Genomic DNA, 22,236 nt, shown 5'->3' on the forward strand with positions numbered 1-22,236 from the left:
AGAACCTTGCCCAAGTGTCACTGAACCACAATTGGAGATGAGGCACAGGACATACAGAATCATGTTATTAAGTTTCTTCTTTCTAGGTAAATGTATAAAGACAGAAAGCAGACTGAAGCTGTCTAGTACCAAAGTTGGGAGTAAGGGTTAACTGTAAATGGGCATGAGAGAATTTTTTGGGAGGGATGATGGAAATGTCTTAAAATAGTATTGGGGTGGTGACTGAATCACTCTATAAACTTAACAAAAACATTGAATTGTAAATTTTATAGTATATAAATGATACCTCAATAAGGTTATACAAATTTTCACTTTGCCTTCATACACATAAATTTTATTAAAATTGTAAGAATATCACTTGTGAAATTTATTTCAGTATTTGAAGAGCATGAAATGGAGATTGTTTAAATGTGCACATTCCTTTTATTTTTGCAAAAAATACTCTATCTTCCCTCAGACTTAAATGTTAATGACACAAATAGTGAGACATTGATATTTGAAGAATTTATAAATGTTTTCCATGATTTAAGGAAATTCTTACAGGTCTCTTCAATGGCAGAATACAGGTCTTGAGAAAATGGTGTGAAACAGCAGCTCTTTGGGGAGCACCCGAGGGATATCACCTTGCTATCATCCTTCAAGAGGTCTTACTGACTGTTCCGTGGTGCAAGGAATCACATGAGCCACAGACCCTTCTGTTTGCACTAGGTGAGTGGGTCTTCCCAAAGTCACAAGACTAGCAGAGTGGAGGGGCAACCGTTCATTACTAAGTTTCCTAAACATGATCAGAAATGGCACCAAACTTAAGCCCTTTCCCTTTTTCCCTGTCACTTCCACCCCATTTCATATTCAAGATAAGCTGGTCAGTGGAGAGGGCAGGACTCCCACACCCTCCCCCCCAACACCATCCTAACCACAGGCTGGGTCCCAGCAGAGAATCAGGGAAGAGCCTTCCCACATGCTGTTCTGTGTGCCTGGAATACATACTCCAACCTCTCTTGTCTGGCTCATTCATATATTTCCACTTTGTGCTAAAATTCAGTTATTTACCTGTTGCTCTGTCATTACATCTGTCACATGTTATAATTATGTATTTATTTATCTGATTAGATTTATTGTCTACATTCCTCACCTGCTTGGAACTGCAGGAAGAACCCTGGAGGAGGACAAGAGATTGCCATGTGGAGCCAAGTAACCCTGAGGTGGCCCATCAGAAACAACCCTGCACTAAGAATATAAATAACCAAAACCCAGCAACCTTACCCTGACCAACCATTCATTTATTATTGAACAGGTAGTTGTTGAATATAAACACTGTTACAGGCATTTAGGGAACAACGTTAAGTAAGATAAACAAGAGTCCTGCTTCATGTAATTCCCACTAGAGTGGGGGGAGGAACAAGTAAACAAGCAAGCTGATTTCAGAGAGTAAGTGCTATGTAGAAGGTAAAGCAGAATTAGAGAGACACAGTGAACAAAATGGGGACAGAAGTATTCTATTTCAAGCAAGTTAATGAGGAAAGGTCTTTAGAGGAGTCAACTTTTGAGGAGAACCTCGGAAGATAAAAAGGAACAATACCTCTGTAGAATGATAAATCTATTTTGTGACAATACCCGGAGGAATAGCTAAAGGATACTGAAAAAGGAAAAAAAAAAATGTAGCGATGAGGTTACCGAGGCAGCTGCAAGAAAGCTCATGTAAGATCTTGTAGGTCTGGAAATGGAGTTTACACTGTGTATCAATATGAGGAGAAGCCATTACAATGTTTTGATTGAGAGAATGACGTGCTCCAATGTGCATTTGAAAAAGATAATTTGAGTTGCTGTGTGTAGAAAAGGCTGTTAACAGTAGGATGAAAGCAGCATGAACAGTCAGAGGCTAGTGCAGTGATGATGGCCTGGACCAGCAGAGTGATAGCAGTAAAGAAGAGAGAGATGCCTCATACAACCTTCCTGAAAGCATGGGTTTAGGAAGTAGAAGAAAAAGGGAAGTTAAGGCCAAATCCTAGAATATTGGCAGAAGCAAATGGATGAATTGAATACAGTGTATTTAGATGGGAAATTTAGAAGAGGGGAAGATTTTTCTTTTGAGGAGTAATACCAAGAGTTACCTTTGACATACTGAGATACCAATTAGATTTCTAAGAAAGGTGTCAAATAGACAACTGAAAATACTTATTTGGAGAGCATATATTTGGCTAGAAACCAATTTGGAGGTAATCAGTACATGGTATATTAAGACATGAAGCTAAATGAGATCCCTCTAGGTAAGGACAGGTAGGCTCTGAGAATCTTAAATATTTCAAGGTTAGAAAGAGGATATGGGTACAGAAAATAATACCAATATGCAATGGCTCCTGAAATGGGAAGAAAACTTAGAGACTGTGGTAAATCTGAATCCATGTAAAGAAAACATTTCAAGGAGAAGATCAATTGATAAGAGAGGCCAAGTAAGATGAGAACACAGAAGTAATAACTGGATTTAGCAATAGAAAATTGGTCAGTTTAATAAGACTAGTTTTGGTGGAGTGACAAAGATAAAAATATGATTATGCAAAGTAAGCTAGAAGAAACTGAATATATAGACACATATTTCAAGAAATTTTCCTGTAAAGGGGAACTGAGACACATATTAGCCTTGAGAGTGGGGTGAGTTAAAGGAAACATGTTTAAGATGAATAATATAAAAAGTTAAATATTTTGGTGTATATTATCCAGTGAAGAGGGGGAAATGTGAATTGAAATAGAGAAGAAATAATGGCAAAAGGAACACTTTTGAGTAGTATGTATGCCACGCAGCTAACTTTTGTCACCATGCAGATAGTTAGCAGTAGGATGGAGAAATTCTCTTTATTGCTTGTATTTGGTGAAGTAAAAATTTGCCACTGGGAAGAAGTGGAGGAAAAGATGGTTTGAGAAATCAGAATGAGATATGACACAATTGTCTCCAAGTGTGAAAAAGAACATTACAAGGGAAAAGTGTTAGGCTGGACAGATATTCCTAAAGGATGTCTGGATCACTGTGATGTTAAATCTAAGGTAAGAGTGAATTACGTCCTTTTAGCTTCCACATAAGTGAAAATGTGGAGTATTAAGAAATTTGGGTATAACTACAGTTCTGGAATCGAAATTTGAGTGTGTTAATCACACTCTCTTAATGAGAGAAAGAACTCAGATAGGTGAGGGTGTAGGTGTTAGAGTGACTGATGCACTGGCTCATAAATTAAAGAAGAGTGAGGAAGGATAGGAGAACTGGACTGGGCATAAAATGGAAGCCATTGGGTCAATGGATACTAAATCTTGGCAAGATCGTATCTGCTAGTGCTCATGCTGGAATAAGTGAACTAGAGACACAGGATATGGTGTTTGAAACTAAGATTTCAGAGACAGATATTGCAAATGATAAGATCTGAGATATGAGCGTGGGAGTGACAGAATAAGGTGGAAGCAAATGAAAGTTTTACTGAACAATGAGGAAGAGTCCAAAGACCAGACAGACAATTGACATGGATGTCAAAGTGTGTTCATACAGAAGGGAAGGGAAGGAAGGGAAGGGAAGGGAAGGAAGGGAAGGGAAGGGAAGGGAAGGGAAGGGAAGGGAAGGGAAGGGAAGGGAAGGGAAGGGAAGGGAAGGGAAGAGAAGAGAAGAGAAGAGAAGAGAAGAGAAGAGAAGAGAAGAGAAGAGAAGAGAAGAGAGGAGGATAAGAAGACCTCAAGCAAGAAGCTATAATTTCCAGTGAAGATGGGTGTGTCTACAAGATTGGTGGTGACCAAGCCTAAACTGTATAAGGTACATGCCTTTAAGGGGTGGGGATTTTTTAATGAAGAAAAAAAAAGTCAGAAAGAGGTAATTATCAGTATCAAGTCCATCTTTAGGACATGTCACAGACAGAATGTGGGAGAAAAAAATACAATCCCCACCTGAAAAAGCTGTCTTAGAGAAAAATGATTCAATTTGCAGGGCAGAATTTAAAAATACAGTCTTTTGTTAATGATAGTTTGTGAGTTTACACTGAAGCCTGTGGAATAAAAGGGAGGAGATAGAAAATGAGTTAGGCCAGGGAATCTCAATAAATCTTTTTTAAAAAGTAATTGAGTAACTTTATATCACAAGGTGAAATATTATATGTTGGTAAAATTATAATTAATGAAAAGTAAGTGGCACCATGGAAATGTGCTCTTGATATAGTATTACAGAAGATATAGCAGTATACAAAATTGTGTGTTTATATGTGTGTGTATATGTATGTGTGTATGTGTGTGTTTAATGTGGGAAATATTCTCCTGTGTACACAAAATCTTTTAGAGAAAGCACACATTGAAAATAGTCATGTTAAGTTGTAGAATTATTGAACTTTTCCTTTATTTTTATTCAGCAAAATCTAAGGGCAATATTATATCTTCAAATAATTGTCCCCACCCTGTTAAATATCTTCAGTGTGAACAACTGTCTTAAAGACTACATACTCCCCAAATAGTAATACTTGCTTTTTATAACACAGACACAAAATGAGGGAAATTGACAGTTCCCACTATTACAGTGATAATAACTTAACCATATGTTCTGTTTATTCTTTAAAAGAACAGTGAACTCTTACTATTAACAGAGTAGAAATAGAAACAAGGGGAGAGGATATCTTCAAACTATAAGAAATTGTGCCTAAAATAAATCACCTACCTCTAGTTTTCTTTGCCATTTTTCCCAGCTCATGATGACTTACAGTTCTTAAAACTGTCAGCTTATAGTTGTCTCCCCTCTAAAACTGAGCAGGAACTTCTACTCATAATATCTCAGAAATATAATATAAACCAATTTAAAAAACTAAATTATCAGCATTAATTATGAATCATGATTGTTACCATATGGACAGCATCAGGAAAATTCCCTTGTTTCTAGGACTTGTTTTGTTTACTGTGATTATTTAGTTTTGCTTGCTTCAAAAAGTACAGAAACGTAAATATAAAAACTTGACTTTAACTATAGATAAAAAATTTAGTTCCACCCAAAAACTTCTAAAAGTTTCACTTCAACATGTATTGTACTTTAAATTCATTGCTTGTTTGCATATTAAAAAGTTACATGTGAACTAAATTGAAAGTAACTTTGCAAGTGTTGTTGAAGGTGAGGGTTAGAGTTCCTGTGAACACAATCTCTGAGACTTCATATCCTAGACCAGATTAATGAAGAAAAACCACAGGTTTCAAAATCTATCAATTTGATATATCTATGACATCAAACTCATTTAGCAATTCTTGTCTAACACATTCTCATTTTATGGGCCAAAATTATTAATTGGCTATTGTCCAAAGTAATGAATCCTTTAAAGATTTTATTATTTGTGACACTGGGATAGCACAAAATTCATGCAAAGGCCAACACATTCAAGTACAGTGTCAGAAACAAGGGAGGCCTTGGTATATACTAGAACAGTAAAATGAGATTACTGAAGTCTGTCTGTATAGAGCACCAGATGTGGATTAAGTGCAAACTGTAAGAAATGCTTTGCATTATCCATATTCATGTAAAGTAATTAGATATTTGAAATCATCACACAACTGAAATTGTTTTTAAAATTATGCAAGTCGTTAACAAAGTTTAGATTTTAAGTTTTGTTCACGCTTTTAGTGATGTACTAAGAAGTTTGAACCTCATTTCATCCTACATTTTTTTTGTTTGTTACAAGTTTTTATTTAAATTCTAGTCCGTTAACACATAATGTAAAAGAAAACATAATGTAATATTGGTTTCAGGAGTAGAATTTAGTGATTCATCACTTAACATATAACACCCAGAGCTCATCACAACTGGTACCCTCCTTAATGCCCGTCACCCATCTAGCCAGTCCCCCCCTCCATCAAACCTTAGTTTGTTCTCTATATTTGAGTCTCTTATGGTTTGCCTCCCTCTGTTTTTATCTTATTTTATTTTTCCTTCCATTCCCCTATGTTCACCTGTTTAGTTTCTTAAATTCCATATATGAGTGAAATCATATGATATTTGTCTTTCTCTGATTAACTTATTTTGCTTAGCATAATACACTGTAGTTTCATGTACGTTGTTGCAAATGGCAAGATTTCATCCTTTCTGGTGGCTGAGTAATATCCCGTTGTATATATAGGGTAGGGTAGTTCTGTTGGAGGGTAGTTCAATTTTAACTTTTTTTTTTGCCAGAGCGTCTGTACCAGTTTGCATTCTGACCAACAATGCAAAAGTGTTCCTCTTTGCATCTGTTGTTTCCTGAATTGTTAATTTTAGCCATCTGATAGGGGTGAGGTGGGATCTCATTGTGGTTTTCATATTTATTTCCCTGATGATGAGTGATGTTGAGCTTCTTTTCACATGTCTGTTAGCCATCTGAAGGTCTTCTTTGGAAACGTCTCGTCTATCCCTATCTTTTGCTCATTTCTTCACTGAATTATTTTTTGGGTGTTGAGTTTGATAAGTTCTTTATAGATTTTGGATACTAACCCTTTATCTGATATGTCATTTGAAAATATCTTCTCCCATTCCATTGGTTGACTTTTAGTTTCCTTGACTGTTTCCTTCACTGTGCAGATCTGCTTTTTACCTTGATGAGGTCCCAATAGTTCATTCTTGCTTTTGTTTCCCTTGCCTCCAGAAACATATCAAGTAAGAACTTGCTGTGGCCAAGGTCAAAGAGGTTGCTGCCTATGTTCTCCTCTAGGATTTTGATGGTTTCCTGTCTCACATTTAGATCTTTCATCCATTTTGAGTTTATCTTTTTGTATGGTGTGAGAAAGTGGTTTAGTTTCATTCCTCTGCATGTCACCATCCAGTTTTCCCAATATCATTTGTAGAAGAGACTGCCTTTTTAAAATTTTTTAATTTTTTTAATTTTTATTTTTTTAATATATGAAATTTATTGTCAAATTGGTTTCCATACAACACCCAGTGCTCATTCCAAAAGATGCCCTCTTCAATGCCCATCACCTACTCTCCCCTCCCTCCCACCCCCCATCAACCCTCAGTTTGTTCTGTTTTTAAGAGTCTCTTATGCTTTGGCTCTCTCCCACTCTAACCTCTTTTTTTTTTTTTTTCCTTCCCCTCCCCCATGGGTTTCTGTTAAGTTTCTCAGGATCCACATAAGAGTGAAAATATATGGTATCTGTCTTTCTCTGTATGGTTTTTGGATATTCTTTCCTGGTTTGTCAAAGATTAGTCGACTATAAGTTGTGGGTCCATTTCTTGGTTTATCATTCTGTTCTATTGATCTATGTGTCAGTTTTTGTGCCAGTACCATGCTGTCTTGATGATTACAGCTTTGTAATATACCTTGAAGTCTAGAATTGTTATGCCTCCAGGTTTGCTTTTCTTTTTCAAGATTGCTGTGGCTATTTGGCATGTTTTCTAGTTCCATATAAATTTTAGGCTTGTTTTTTCTAGTTCTGTGAAAAATTCTGTTGGTATTTTGATAGGAATTCCATTAAATGTGTAAATTGCTTTGGGTAGTATAGACATTTTAATAGTATTTGTTCTTCCAATTCATGAGCATGTAATGTTTTCCATTTCTTTGTATCTTCTTCAATTTCTTTTGTAAGCTTTCTATAGTTTTCAGTGTACAGATCTTTTACCTCTTTGGTTAGGTTTATACCGAGGTTATCTTACGGTTTTTGGTGCAATTGTAAATGGGATTGGTTCCTTGACTTCTCTTTGTTCTGCTTCATTACTGGTGTATAGAAATGCAACGAATTTCTGCATTTTGACTTTGTATCCTAGGATTTTGTTGAATTCCTGTGTCAGTACAAGCAATTTTTTTTTGGTGGAGTCTTTGGGTTTTCTATGGAGTATCATGTTGTATGTGAATAGTAAGTTTGACTTCTTCCTTGTTGATTTGACGACTTCTTGCTTTTTTCAAAAATTTTTAATGTTTATTAATTTTCAGAAGAGAGACAGAATGTGAGCGGTGGAGTGGCATAAAGTGAGGGAGACACAGAATCCGAAGAAGGCTCCAGGCTCTGAGCTGTCAGCACAGAGCCTGATGTGGGGCTCAAACTTACAAACCATGAGATCATGACCTGAGCTGGTGTCAGCTGCTTAACCAACTGAGCCACCCAGGTGTCCCTGGGTGACTTTTATTTCTTTTTGTTTTCTGATTGTGGATGCTAGGACTTCCAGCACTATGTTAAATTACAATGGTAAGACAGAGAACGAACATCTCTGTCTTATTCCTGACAGGAGTGGAAAAGCTTTGTTTTTCCCCTTTAAGGATGATATTAAGTGTGGGTTTTTTTTTTTAATATTGCCTTTATAATGTTGTCATATGTCCTCTTTATCCTTACTTTGTTAAGGGTTTTTTTTTTTTAATCAAGAATGGACACTGTATTTTGTCAAATGGCTTTTCTGCTTCTATTGAGAGGATCATATTTTCTTATCCTTTCTTTTATTAATTTGGTGTATCACACTGATTGAATTGCAGATATTGAAACACCCCTGCAGCCCAGGCATAAATCCTACTTGATCATGGTCAATAATTCTTTTAATGCACTGTTGGATCTGATTTACTGGTGTCTTGTTGAGAATTTTTGTGTCCATATTTATCAGGGATATAAGCCTGTAATTCTCCTTTTAGTGGGGTTTTTGTCTGGTTTTCGATTCAAGGTAATGTTGGCCTCGTAAAATGAGTTTGGAAGTTTCCTTCTACTTCTGTCTTTTTTGGAACAGTTGGAGAAAGCTAGGTATTAACTACTCTTTAAAGGTTTGATAGGGGTGCCTGGGTAGCTCAGTCGGTTAAGCATCCAACCCTTGATTTCGGCTCAGATCATGATCTTGAGGTTCATGAGTTTGAGCCCCATGTTGGGTTCTGTGCTGACAGTGTGGAGCCTGTTTGGGATTCTCTCTCTCTCTCTCTTTCTCCCTCTCTCTCTGCCCCTCCCCTGCTTGTGCACTCTCTCTCTGTCTCTTTCTGCCTTTCTCTCAAAATAAATAAATAAATATTTGGTAGAATTTGCCTGGAAGTTCTCTCCACATGGTCCTGGATTTTGTTAGATTTTTTCATTTTTTTAGAGAGAGAGAGAGAGAGACACCTTGAGTGAGTGAGGCAGCGGGGCAGAGAGAGAGAATACCAAGCAGGCTCTACACCCAGTGTGGATCCCAAAGTAAGGCTCAATCTCACGACCCTGGGACCATGACCTGAGCTGAAATCAAGAGTCAGTCATTCAACCAACTGAGCCACCCAAGCACCCAATGTTAGGAGATTTTTGATTACTGATTCAATTTCTTTGCTGGTTAGGGATCTGCTCAATTTTTCTTTTATTTCTTCCTGTGTCAGTTTTGGTAGGTTTCTAGTAATTTATCCATTTCTTCCAGATTGACCAAATTGTTGTCATATAATTTTTCATAATATTCTAATTGTCTGTGTTCCTGTGGTGTTGGTTGTGATCTCTCCTCTTTCATTTGTTATTTTATTTTTTTGGTTCCTTTATCTTTTCTTTTTGATAAGTCTGGCTAAGGGTTTGTCAATTTTATGAATTCTTTCAAAGAACCAGCTCCTGGTTTCATTGAGCTTTTCTACTGGGGTTTTTTGGTTTTGTTTCTATATCATTTATCTCTGCTCTAATCTTTACTATTTCCCTTCCCCTGCTATTCGTAGTCTGTATTTGCAGTTCCTTTTCTAGCTCCTTTAGGTGTAAGGTTAGGATGTGTATTTGAGACTGCTCTTCCTTCCTGAGTTAGGCCTGTATTGCTATATACTTCCCTCTTATGACCACTTTTGCTGAATCCCACAGATTTGGAATTGTCATGTTTTCATTGTCATTTGCTTCCATGGAATTTTTAAATTTCTTCTTTAATTTCCTCATTAACCCATTCATTTTTTTTAATATGAAATTTATTGTCAAACTGCTTTCCATATAACACCCAGTGCTCATCCCAAAAGGTGCCCTCCTCAATACCCATCACCCACCCTCCCCTCCCTCCCAGCCCCCATCAAACAAACCCTCAGTTTGGTCTCAGATTTTAAGAGTCTCTTATGCTTTAACATGTTATTTAACCTCCATGTGTTTGTGGTCTTTCCAAACTTTTTCTTGTGGTTGACTTACAGTTTCATAGCATTGTGGCCTGAAAATATGCATGGTATGATCTCAGTCTTTTTGTACCTGTTGAGGTCCTGATTTGTGACCCAGTATCTATTCTGGAAAATGTTCCGTGTGCACTAGAGAAGAATGTGTATTCTGCTGCTTTAGGATAAAATGCTCTGAATAGATCTGTTAAGTCCATCTGGTCCAGTGTGTCATTGAAAGCCATTATTTTCTTGTTGATTTTCTGCTTAGATGATCTGTCCATTGTTATAAGTGTACACCATTACTGAATTGTTATCAGTGAGTTTCTTTATGTTTGTTATTAATTGATTTATATATTATATATTTGTGTTGTTCAAGTTTGGGGCATAAATATTTACAATTGTTAGATCTTATTGGCTAGACCCCTTTATTATGATATAGTGCCCTTCTCCATCTCTTGATACAGGTGTTGGTTTGAAACCTAGTTTGTCTGATATAAGTACAGCTACTCAGACTTTCTTTTGACATCCATTAGCATGATAGATGGTTCTCCATCTCTTTACATTTAACCTTCAGGTGTTTTTAAGTCTAAAATGAGTCTCTTGTAGGCAGCATACAGATGGGTCTTGGTTTTTTATCCATTCTGATATCCTATGTCTTTTTATTGGAGCATTTAGCCCATTTACAATCAGAGTGATTATTGATAGATATGAATTTAGTGCCATTGTATTACTTGTTAAGTCGTTGTTTCTGGAGATTTTCTCTGTTCCTTTCTTGTCTTTGCTGCTTTTTGGTCTTTCTTTCCCACTCAGACTCCCCTTTAATTTTTCTTGCAGGGATGGATTCGTGGTTTCAAAGTACTTTAGTTTTTGTTTTTCTGGGAAATCATTTAGCTCTCCTATTCTGAATGACAGCCTTGCTGCATAAAGAATTCTGGGCTGCATTTTTTTTCCCCATTTCAGCATGTTGAATATGTCCTGCCACTCCTTTCTGGCCTGCCAGGTTTCTGTGGACAGATGTGTTGCTAACCTTATTTGTCTTCTTTTTTAGGTTAGGGATTTCTTTTCCCTTGTTGCTTTCAGGATTTTTTCCTTATTTATTTATTTTGCAAATATTACTCCCATATGTCCTGGTGTTGGCCTGCTTTTGTTGATTTTGATGAGAGTGGTCTGTACCTCCTGAATTTTGATGTCTGTTTCCTTCCCCAGATTGGGGAATTTTTCAGTTATAACTTGCTCAAGTAAACCTTCTGCCCCCTTTTTCCTCTCATATTCTTCTGGGACTCCTATGATATTAATGATATTATGCTTTATGGAGTCACTGAGATCATTAAGTCTACATTGGTAATCCAATACTTTTCTTTCTCTCTTCTTTTCACCTTCATTATTTTGCATAATTTTAATCTTCTTTATCACTGATTTGTTCTTCTTATTCATCATCCTCATTGTGATTACATTCAGTCAGTTTTGTATCTTTGTGTTCTAGCATTTTTTATTTTGGCCTGACTAGTTTTTCTTCTTTTATCTCTGCAGTAATGCATTCTCTAGTGTCTTCTATGCTTTTCGATAGCCCAGCTAGTATCCTTATGATTGTTGTTTTAAATTCTGTTTATATGTGTTTTTCTTAAATCCCTGGCCATTATCTCTTCTTGTTCTTTATTTTGGGGTGAATTCCTCCATCTTGTCATTTGTCTATGTCACTTGTGTGTGTGTGTGTGTGTGTGTGTGTGTGTGTGTGTGTGTTATATTTCCTGTTCCAAAAAGTAATGGCTATATTAAGAAAAGGTTCTACACTGCCCAGGGCCTGGCACTTCTGGAAGTGTTTATAGAATGTACTCTTCTGTTCATTTTGGCTGCTCTTTCCCTCAGATCAATCCTGAGCAGAGTTTCTCCTTGACTGAAGTAGGGAGTGTTTGCAGTTTTCCAGTGTGTACCAAGTTTTTGTTTGTTTGTTTGTTTTGAGTTTATTTATTTATCTTGAGAGGAAGAGCAGGGAAGAGACAGAAGGAAAGAGTGAGAATACAAAGCAGACTCTGCACTGTCAGCATGCAGCCTAATGTGGGGCTCGAACTCACAAACTGTGAAATCATGACATGAGCTAAAATCAAGAGTTGGATGCTCAACTGACTAAGCCACCCAGGCACCCCAGTATGAGCCAACTTTTAATTATGTTTTGACCTGCTTGTTAAAAGAGGCTATATCTGTGGTACCTGGGTGACTCAGTCAGTTGAGCATCTGACTTTGGCTCAGGTCATGATCTCATGTTCTTGAGTTCAAGCCCCACGTCAGGCTCTGTGTGGACAGCTCAGAACCTGGAGCCTGCTTTGGATTCTGTGTCTCCCTCTCTCTCTGCCCCTCACCTGATTGTGCTCTGTCTCTCTCTATCTCTCAAAAATAAATAGACATAAAAAAAATTAAAAGAGGTTAGATCCTATTTCCCCTATAGCTGCAGCACTCTATGATCAGTAGACTTGGTTCATGCTGGGGGTATGTGCTGGTCTTCTGAGGGATGGGTCACTACTGCTGTGTTCAGGCACTCTTGCCCTAGTATAAAAACACCTTCAGAGTGCTGCAGGGCAGGGCTTGGTGTAAGCCTCCACTGAGGGCACTGTCCTGCTCACTGAAGTCTGTCTGTGCTGATGGGTGGGGGTGGGGGGGGAACGGCATAAGCCCATTTCTGGTCCTTGGAAAAGGGAGTGGCTCCATCCACTGCTGTTAGGAAGGCCCTAACAAAAGAACGAACAATCTCCCCTGCTGTGTCCCAAGCATCCCTCAGATCCCTCCCTTCACCTTGTCTGTGTCCAAGCCATCTGCTTACCTGGTGGCACTGTGCACCTGTGTTTTATCTCAGGCACACCAGCTAGGTTTCAAAACTCCAAATTTTAGGGACCTGGCAAAGCATGGACCAGTGCTAATCCCCTGGGAGAGGGTCATACTGTGGCTGGTGAGGTTTTGTCTCAGAAGGGCAGTCTCATGCCACATAGGGGCTTGGAGTAAAGCTCAGCAAAAAGCCAGCATCCAGGGTAGCCACCTCATGCAGTTGCCTCTGCACCTATGCTAATGAACAGGGCAGATCAATGGCACCTGCCAGCTATTTTGTCCCCTGAGAGCCAGTGCTACCTCTCCCAAATGCACTCCAAGGAGGGGAGCTGTCTCTCCCTGTATGATCCAGGGGATGCTCAGCCCACCCTATCTGCTCCTAGGCCTCTGCCCTTCTCCACAGGAGCACCTCTATGCCCTGTAGGCTCCACCACAGTGATAGTGCGGACCTCTAAAACTTCAGACTTTGAGCTTTGCTGCTTTGTGAAAACTTGTAATTATCAGTCTATTTTTCCCTGTCAGTGATTCTGGGGAAGTGTTTCTCTCATACAATCCCCTATGCATTTCTCTCTCTCTCCCCCTGCCCCCCGCTCTGTAACCAGGTCTCTCTCACCTTTGCAGCACCTGTGATTCTTTTCTCCCCCAAATCACATCTCTGCACCTCCTACTTTCCACAATGTGGCCTCTCTTCTCCCTCCAGGTGTGCAGTTTGTTCTTTCAGTCCTCAGATTGATTTCTTGCGTGTTCAGAATGATTTGATATTTATCTGGTTGTGTTTGAGGGAGAAAGCAATCTCAAGGTCCCCCTATGCTCCTCTATCTTAACTCCTGGCACTTATCAGCATTTTAATTCATTCCCTTGCTAACTTTATCTTATAAATATTCCCCCACCCCAGACCAAGAAGTGTTTCTTGGATTTTATAGTGTATACTCAAGAAACAAAGGTGGATTAAATGCATTAAATTGATACATTAGGTGTACTGAATATTCCTGTGCAGACTCCACCATGCATGCAACCTCCAGAACTGTACCAAAGGTAGAACTTTTTTCTGTATTCGTTTCCAATTACTACTATGCAAAATTATTACAAACTCAGTGGCATAGCACAACAGATTTATTCTTTTACAGTTATGGAATCAGTGTCAAAAATCAGCATGCTGGAAGGAGTATCTATCTCCCTGCCTTTTCTAGCTCTAGAGACTAGCTGCATTTCTTAGTTTGTGCCCCCCCCCACATCTTCAAAGTCACCAGTGTCACATCTTCCAAATTCTATCTCTGAACTCTACTTCAATCCTGCAATCTTCTCTATGATTTTCTTTTTCCCTGTGATTACATGATGCCCACTCAGATAATCTCTCTTTCTCAAGATCCTTAATCACACTGGCATATAATATAACTATTCACAGATACTGAGAATCAGGATATGGACATATTTGAGAGGCCATTATTTAGCCACCACGAGAACATAAAGATATGGTACCTTCCGCTGAGAAAGCAGTACATATGTTAACAGCTGGTTTCACCTGGCTTAATTGCTATAGCATTCAAATAAGTAAAATAATTTTTTTCCGAGGTCAGGCCATCTTCTTGACTCTCATAACTGTTGCAAATTATAAACTATTTTATAAACCATTTTAGGCACTGTGACTTTTTCTTATACAGAACAATCAATGCTGTAATTAGCAAATGATGAAGAAATATTTAAACATGAACATACACTTTAGCTTAATACTTACAGAAAAGACAGATACAGTAACAACATCAGTCAGTATAAATCTCTTTAGAAAATAGCTGTTACCATGTACATTCAAATTTGGGTATTTTATTTCTAATAACAACTGACAGGTTGTTTTTTGTTTTGTTTTTTTACTTAATACATACTTGAGCCTACCATCATTTTTTCCTCAAATGTCGGTTATTAGTGGATTTTCTCAGATTTTCTAGTAAAACAAAAGTATATATTTTGCAGATAAAACTATTGTTTTAAATGCTTTATTCAGCTCACAAATCTGATTAACTGGATTTTCAAGCTTTGGTCTTTAAAAGTAGGTCAGGGACGCCTAGGTGGCTCAGTCAGCTGAGCATCTGACTTCAGCTCAGGTCATGATTTTATGGTTCATGAGTTCAAGCCTCGCGTCAGGCTTTGCACTGACAGCTTGGAGCCTGTTTTGGCTTATCTGTTCACCGCCCCCCCCCCCCCCAACTCTCAAAAGTAAATAAACACTAAAAAAATTTTTAAATTTAAAATTAGGTCCGATAAAATGTTTTGATTAATAGTTTTTATTATTAAAGATTTATAAAACACTTTAATAATTAAACCAAAACTCTCATTATATATATAATAGGTATTCTGGCCGGCCTGTGCTTGACTTCCTACAAAGCTGACCAAACAACATTGCATGATGAGCTGAAATGACAGGTGATTGGGGAAATGGATGAAACAAATATTAAATTCTCTTTGTAATTTATCATCTTCCCAGAGAGACATTTGCAAATTCCATGTCTTCCAAAGTCTGACAATAACTCTTCGGACAAATGCCATTTTTCATTATAAGCAGTAGATGTTATAACAATTTCAGCATTAAGTCTTTAACCAGGCTGTTTCCATTGATAACTAAACCTTTCCCATGGTACCTGCTTAGAATACCTAATGTCAGTGCATAAGCACAAATGTTCCACTTTCTACCTGTCGGGAAGTTCCTAAAGAAAACTAAACTGTGTTAGACTCTTAAAATTATTTCATTCTTTTTATTCTGGCCTGGGATACATAACATTCTGCCATTATAAATTACTTTTAAGTGAGCTATATTTTCATTTTATTTTAAGGACGAGGAATACTCATTGGGGACTTCTGAGAAGTTGTTATCTGGAACAAACATTCCAGGAATTCCATATTTTATACACCCATTAACATATACATTGATAATAGTCCCCATTTCTTAAAACTTACTATGTAAGAAGTACTGTGATAGATACCACATATTTTAATGTATTTAATTATCACAATAATCTTTTGAAAGAGCGAGACTGAAACTTTGAGGGATACACACCCAAAGTTACTTAGCTACAAATTGGCAGAGCTGAGATTTTGACCCAAATATATCTGATATCAAAATCTAATTGCTTGGAGTATACATGCAGTGAAAACTATATAAACCTGAAAGCTAATTAAATGTAAACCAATTCAAGCTCCAATTTCCATTTATAATAAAAATATAAATGAAAACAGCCATTTTCAATATGGCAGTATAAATCTGTATTTCAAGATTTTTAGTTGAGTTTGTTTGACACAAAATATTACATTAATTTCAGTAAATCTGTATCTTTTAAGGTTAAAAGATTATGTGACACATAAAAATACTTATCAGAAAAACTTAAGGCTGGAGAAACAAATGGTAAAGTGTACATCACCATTAGGACAATATCCACCTCTACTGTATGGGAAACATATAGCTGAGGTAATAAAATTATCCCCTCCCCAAGAATTATATTTAAAAATATTTACAAATAAATAATTCAAAGGGAAAATTCACTCTATGCCCTTTATTAACTTGGAGGAGAAAGAAAACCCTATAACCAAGCACTAAGAAGTCACTTAGGAGTAAGTCCTTAGGAAGTCACTCCAATTTCATCAGACCTTAACTTGAAATGAACAACAATCTGTTGCTAAATAGTATCGCAAAGTAACCTGCTAAATCTTGGCATGAGTAATTTCCATTTGCAAACTATTTCAAGTAGTAGAGTCTTCAATGTGCAGCATTTTATAATCATGGCTGGGGTGACCATATAGTGTATCACTAAAAAACAAAATTTTAGAAGTGAAAGGAAGGACTACTGATAATTATGTCAGGACAAGTATAAAATATGACTGTCATAGGCAGACCAGAGCACAAGGTCACCCTAGAGAAACCACACACACAGTTGACATCATAGCTAAAAGATAATATGTCTGCAATGATACATTAGTAGGACAAGAAATTAGATGAAACCAGTATAAAAGAATGTTGAAATTAATAGAAGAACTCAAAAAGCTAAAATATTTTCTGCTTCTAATATGTATGGCACAATACACTTCTACTGGACCAATTATCCTAAAAATAACAACTATTAACTGAGAATTATGATGGAAATATTGTTTTAAGATTTTATTTTTAAGTGATCTCTATACCCAGTGTGGGGCTTGAACTCCCAACCCCAAGAACAAGAGTTTTATGCCCTACTCACTGAGCCAGACAGGTAACCTAATGATGGGGAAAAAAAATTTAAAAACTACCTGAAAGTTCTGGGAGTGAGAAAAGACAGATATATTCTGGGGTAGAATTAAAACTTGAGAAAAGGACTAATAACAAAATACCGGAATATAAATAAAGGGAAAAAAAAACCATTTGCAACAGTATCAAAAATAAGAAAATACTTAAGAACAAATCTAACAAAGGAGGTAAAAGATCTGCACACTGAAAACTAAAAGACTTTGATGAAATAAATTGAATAAGACACTAATAAATAGAAAAACATCCCATGTTCAGGGATTGAAAGAAATAATATTGTTACAATGTCATCATACTCAAAGCCAGCTACAGATGCAATGCAATCCATATCAAAACTCCCATGGAATTTTTCACAGAAATAGAAAAAGACAATCCTAGGGGTGCCTGGGTGACTCAGTAAGTTAAGCATCCAACTTCTGCTCAGGTCATGATCTCACAGTTCCTGAGTTTGAGCCCAGCTTCAGGGTCTCTGCCATCAGCGAGGAGCCTGAAGCCTGCTTTGGATCCTCTGTCTCCCATTCTCTTTCTGCCCTTACACTGCACGTGTGCTCTCTTTCTCTCTCCCTCTCCCTCTCTCTCTCCTCAAAATTACATACACATTAAAAAAAGAAAAAAAATCCTAAAATTTGTATGAAACCATAAAAGACCCTGAGTAGCCAAAGCAATTCTCAGAAGGAAAGACCAAAATTGGAAGCAAAATACTTCCTGATTTCAAATTATACTACAAAACTATTGTAATCAAAACAGTATGGCACTGCCATAAAAAGAGACACATAGCCGGATGTAACAGAATCAAGAACCAAGTTATAAACCCACAAATATATGGTCAACTAACATTTTATAAGCCAAGAATACTCAATGGGGAAAGGATAGTCTCTTCAATTAATGGTGCTGGAAAACTAGATAACTGCATGCAGAAGATAAAAAGTGAACCCTCTTACACCACACACAAAAATGAACTCTAAATAAAATAAAGATTTAGGGGCACCTGGGTGGCTCAGTCGGTTAAGCGTCAGACTTTGGCTCAGGTCATGATCTCGCGGTTCATGGGTTCGAGCCCCATGTCGGGCTCTGTGCTGACAGCTCAGAGCCTGGAGCCTGCTTTGGATTCTGAGTCTCCCTCTCTCTCTAACCCTCTCCTTCTCTCACTCTGTCTCTCTCTCTCTCTCAAAAATAAACATTAAATTTTTTTTAATTAAAGAATTAAATTTAAGACCTGAAACTGTAAAAGTCTTGAAAGAAAACATAGGAAAAAAAAACCCTTGACATTGGTGTCAGCAGCAATTTCCTGGATATAACAGCAAAAGTACAAGCAACAAACGCAAAAATAAATAAGACTCATCAAACTAAAAGCTTCTACACAACAAAAGAAACAATCAACAAAATGAAAAAAACAGAATTGAAGAAAATATTTTCAAATAATTTATCAGATAAGGGGTTAATATCCAAAGATATGAAGAACTCATAGAATTCAATAGCCAAAATACTAATAACCTGATTAAAAATTAGGCAGAGAATCTGAATACACATTTTTCTAAGAAGACATAAAGATCACCAAAGGAAAAGATGTTCAATATCACTAATCATCAGGAAAACACAAATCAAAACAACAGTGAAATATTATCTCACACCTGAAATATTATCTCTACAATGGCTATCATCAAAAAGACAAGAATATTGGTGCAGGTATGGAAAATTGAAGCTTTGTACACTATAGGCGGGAATGAAATTTGGTATCCATTACGGAAAAGAGTACAGAGGTTCCTTAAAACCATAAAAATAGAACTACCATATGATCTAGCAATCCCACTTCTGGGTATTTACCCAAAGAATTTGAAATTGGGATCTCAAAAAGATTTCTGAAGACAGATATATATGAATATATATGTAAAAATAAATATATACATTATTCAGCCATGAGAAACCAGGAAATCTGCTCTTTGCAACAACTTGGAAGGATTTCAGTGCATTACCCTAAGTGAAATAAGTGACCAGAGAAATATAAATACTATATTACCACTCTTATGTGGAATCTAAAAAAGACAAACAGAAAAACAGACTCAAGTGGTGGTTACCAGGGATTGAGGGGTGGCGGAATGAGGAAATATTCATCAAACGGTACAAACTCTCCTTATAAGATTAGCAAGTTTGAGGATCCAATGTACAGCATGGTGGTTATAGCTCGTAATACTTTATCACATACTGGAATGTTCTAAGGAAGTAGATCTTAAATGTTCTCACCACATAAAGGAAATGGTAATTATGTGATGGGATGAAGGTATTACTAAGCTATGGTGGTAATCACTTTGAAATTTATAAATATTAAATCAACAGGTTGTATAGCACACATATAATGTTATGTGTCAATTATATCTGAATAAAACTGGAAAAAATGTTGAAAGAAGAGATTACCATCGTAAGAGGTTTCCTTTTAATTTTTTTAAGGTGTTTCCTTTTTATTCTGAAGTATTTTTACCTGAAGCTGCAAGGTTGGCAGCTAGCTACACAGAGTGGCTCAATCTCTGACAGAACAACAGTCTCTGACAGGCCAGTGTTTGAGTCAACCCCTCAGAACTGGAAAGTGAAGGGAAAATCCCAGAAGAAAGCAAACCAGAGAGGGAAAGCCTTACATTTTGTGCATAAATACTGGAAACCTTTTTGACCAATAAATTTGCAAGCATGGGACAGAATACACCTAAATTCAGTGGAACTGCTATTCGAGTTGCTGCCCAAAATACATGATTTGCAGTTTAAAGTTCAACCAAGTTGTCACCTATTCAAACAACAATAATCAGCACTTCTCCAGAGGAATATAACAAATCTACCACATGCCATTAAAGATGTCCTAGACAAATCCAAGTTTACTTCATATACAAAGACACAGAGAAATGTAGCCTATAGTCTTGAGCAGGGCTTGGCAAAAAAATTTCTATACAGAATCAGATAGTAAATATTTTAGGTCTTGTCACTTATTTAGCATCTCTGTAACATACTCTTTATGTCTTCTTCCTCCCTCTCCTCCTTCTTTTATAAATTGTTACAAATGAAAATTCTTTTTAGTTCACATCAAGAGGCCACAAACTATGGGCCAAAGGGGTGTACTAACTGCTCCAGGGAAGAGGTTGGCACACCACTGCCAAATCCAGAGTATCATCTGCTTATAAGGTCGACGAGCTGAGAATGGTTTTTAAATTTTATTCTACAAACAAGATACATATAACCAATTCACATATATCAGGTAAAAGATATCATCAATCCTAGTACTTTAAAAGAATTCTAGAAGACAAAATTAAAACCCTTACTACAGAAATTGAAACCAATGGAAACCAGTTTGATTTTTAAATCAGTAACTTAGAAGCCTGTTATTTGCTTCACAGCTAAGAACCAAAAACTCTTTTTAAACAATTTTTATGGAAAGAGGAGGAGTGCTAAAAATGACTGTTCACTGACCAATGGTTAAGTGCTCCTGCAAAATAGTAAGTGAATGTTAAAACAGCTGAGCTACATCCTTGAAACTGGAAAAATCAGGTACTTCTATTCTTATACAATAGTTAAAAGACAAACAAGCAAGTTCTTTCCCTTTTCTTTTCTCTTTTCCTTTCTTTTCATTTTTTCTTTTCTTTTCCTTTTTCTTTTCTTTCCTGCTGCATGATTTGTTTGTAGTAAAAGAGAACACCCTCATTTTTGTATGGCAAAAAAGAAAGATTTTAACCGAGATACTTTATAGATCTCATATATACTTTGAGAAGTAGATATAGTCCTGATAGGTGAAAATTACATATTATACATAGATAAATTATATATAATAATCTGTTCACTGTAATACATAATATTTTTCTATATTGTTAGCAAAGGATAGACATAGATACACATATATATGGAGATATACAAAAGATATACATACACATACACATTAGTACAATATAAAGATATACTTTTTGGCAGCCAAAGGCACACAGTTTAGAAGCACCAGTGGAAAATTTCTTATCATTATAGGTAGGTTGAAATCAAGGCTCTGGTGAGCCTAAATTAGATTTTTACTATGAAATAAATGGTTTTCAAGCTTTGATGGACATCTAGAAATGTCCATAGAAAATATAAAGAAAAATTGGTATTACTGTCTTAAGAGATTCTGATAATAGATCTGGGTAGGTTCTGGGCATCCCTATTTCTTCTATTTTTATAGTGATTCTGAAGTAATCCAAAATTTGAGAGGCCTTGAACTAGAAACAATGTTGTATTTGGTGCTTAGTTCTATGATTGGTGGAGGCTTAAAGGAAAAAAAAAAAAGATAGATGCTTAAATATCACTCCATAACAGCTTAATCACAATCTCTGAGTTTGGGGTCTGGAAGTCCATATTTAATATGTACCCCCAAACTACCATTCCAGAAATGCTAAAAATTATTTATAAAATTGAGGTTTTTTCACTTATATTTGCCTGGATTTTCAGAATGCATAAACAAGCATGTTATAACACCACACTTTATTTTTACAAATAAAAAAAGGAGAACTGTATGTAGTGGCACTCTACAAGCATGTATCACAAATGACCGTAGCCTTCAATCCATAATGATAAGATTTGCCAAGTTGTTTCAGTCCTGTAGTCACCCTACATCTTTCAGCTCAGACAGTGAGTGCAGTTTGAAGATCAAGGGAAAATTCTGCACAAGCCCAAGCTTGTGCAGAAGGGGACTCCTTCTGCTAAAATGCATCTTTCAATATATTGATTACTTGAAGAGATTACCTGATTACTGAACTGCATCACTGTTGCTATAAAACAGATGAATTAAGAAGGGTAAGAGTACTTGAAACTTGTCTTTAATAAAACTATAAGTGATTTGTGTGACATTAATTCACAGGTCTGATATGTATATGAGAGAAAACTGAGCTCCTATTCTTGCCTGATTTCATCACTAGGGAAATATTTTCTTTCCCTTTGAGACTGGATATTTTACAAATCTATTAAATTACCTGTTTAGTTACAGGTTTGTTTGATTGACTCTGAGGTAAGACACGTAGTCCAGTTTTGATTCATTGTCAAAAGGCCATTTAAAAGAGTTTCAACTACTGATAACAGAAGGGGAGAGAACGGGCCAAAGCACCTAAAAACCCCTCACCACAATTTCTG

The sequence above is a fragment of the Acinonyx jubatus genome, chromosome D2 (assembly GCF_027475565.1).
Source record: "Acinonyx jubatus isolate Ajub_Pintada_27869175 chromosome D2, VMU_Ajub_asm_v1.0, whole genome shotgun sequence".
NCBI classification, from domain to species: Eukaryota; Metazoa; Chordata; class Mammalia; order Carnivora; family Felidae; genus Acinonyx; species Acinonyx jubatus.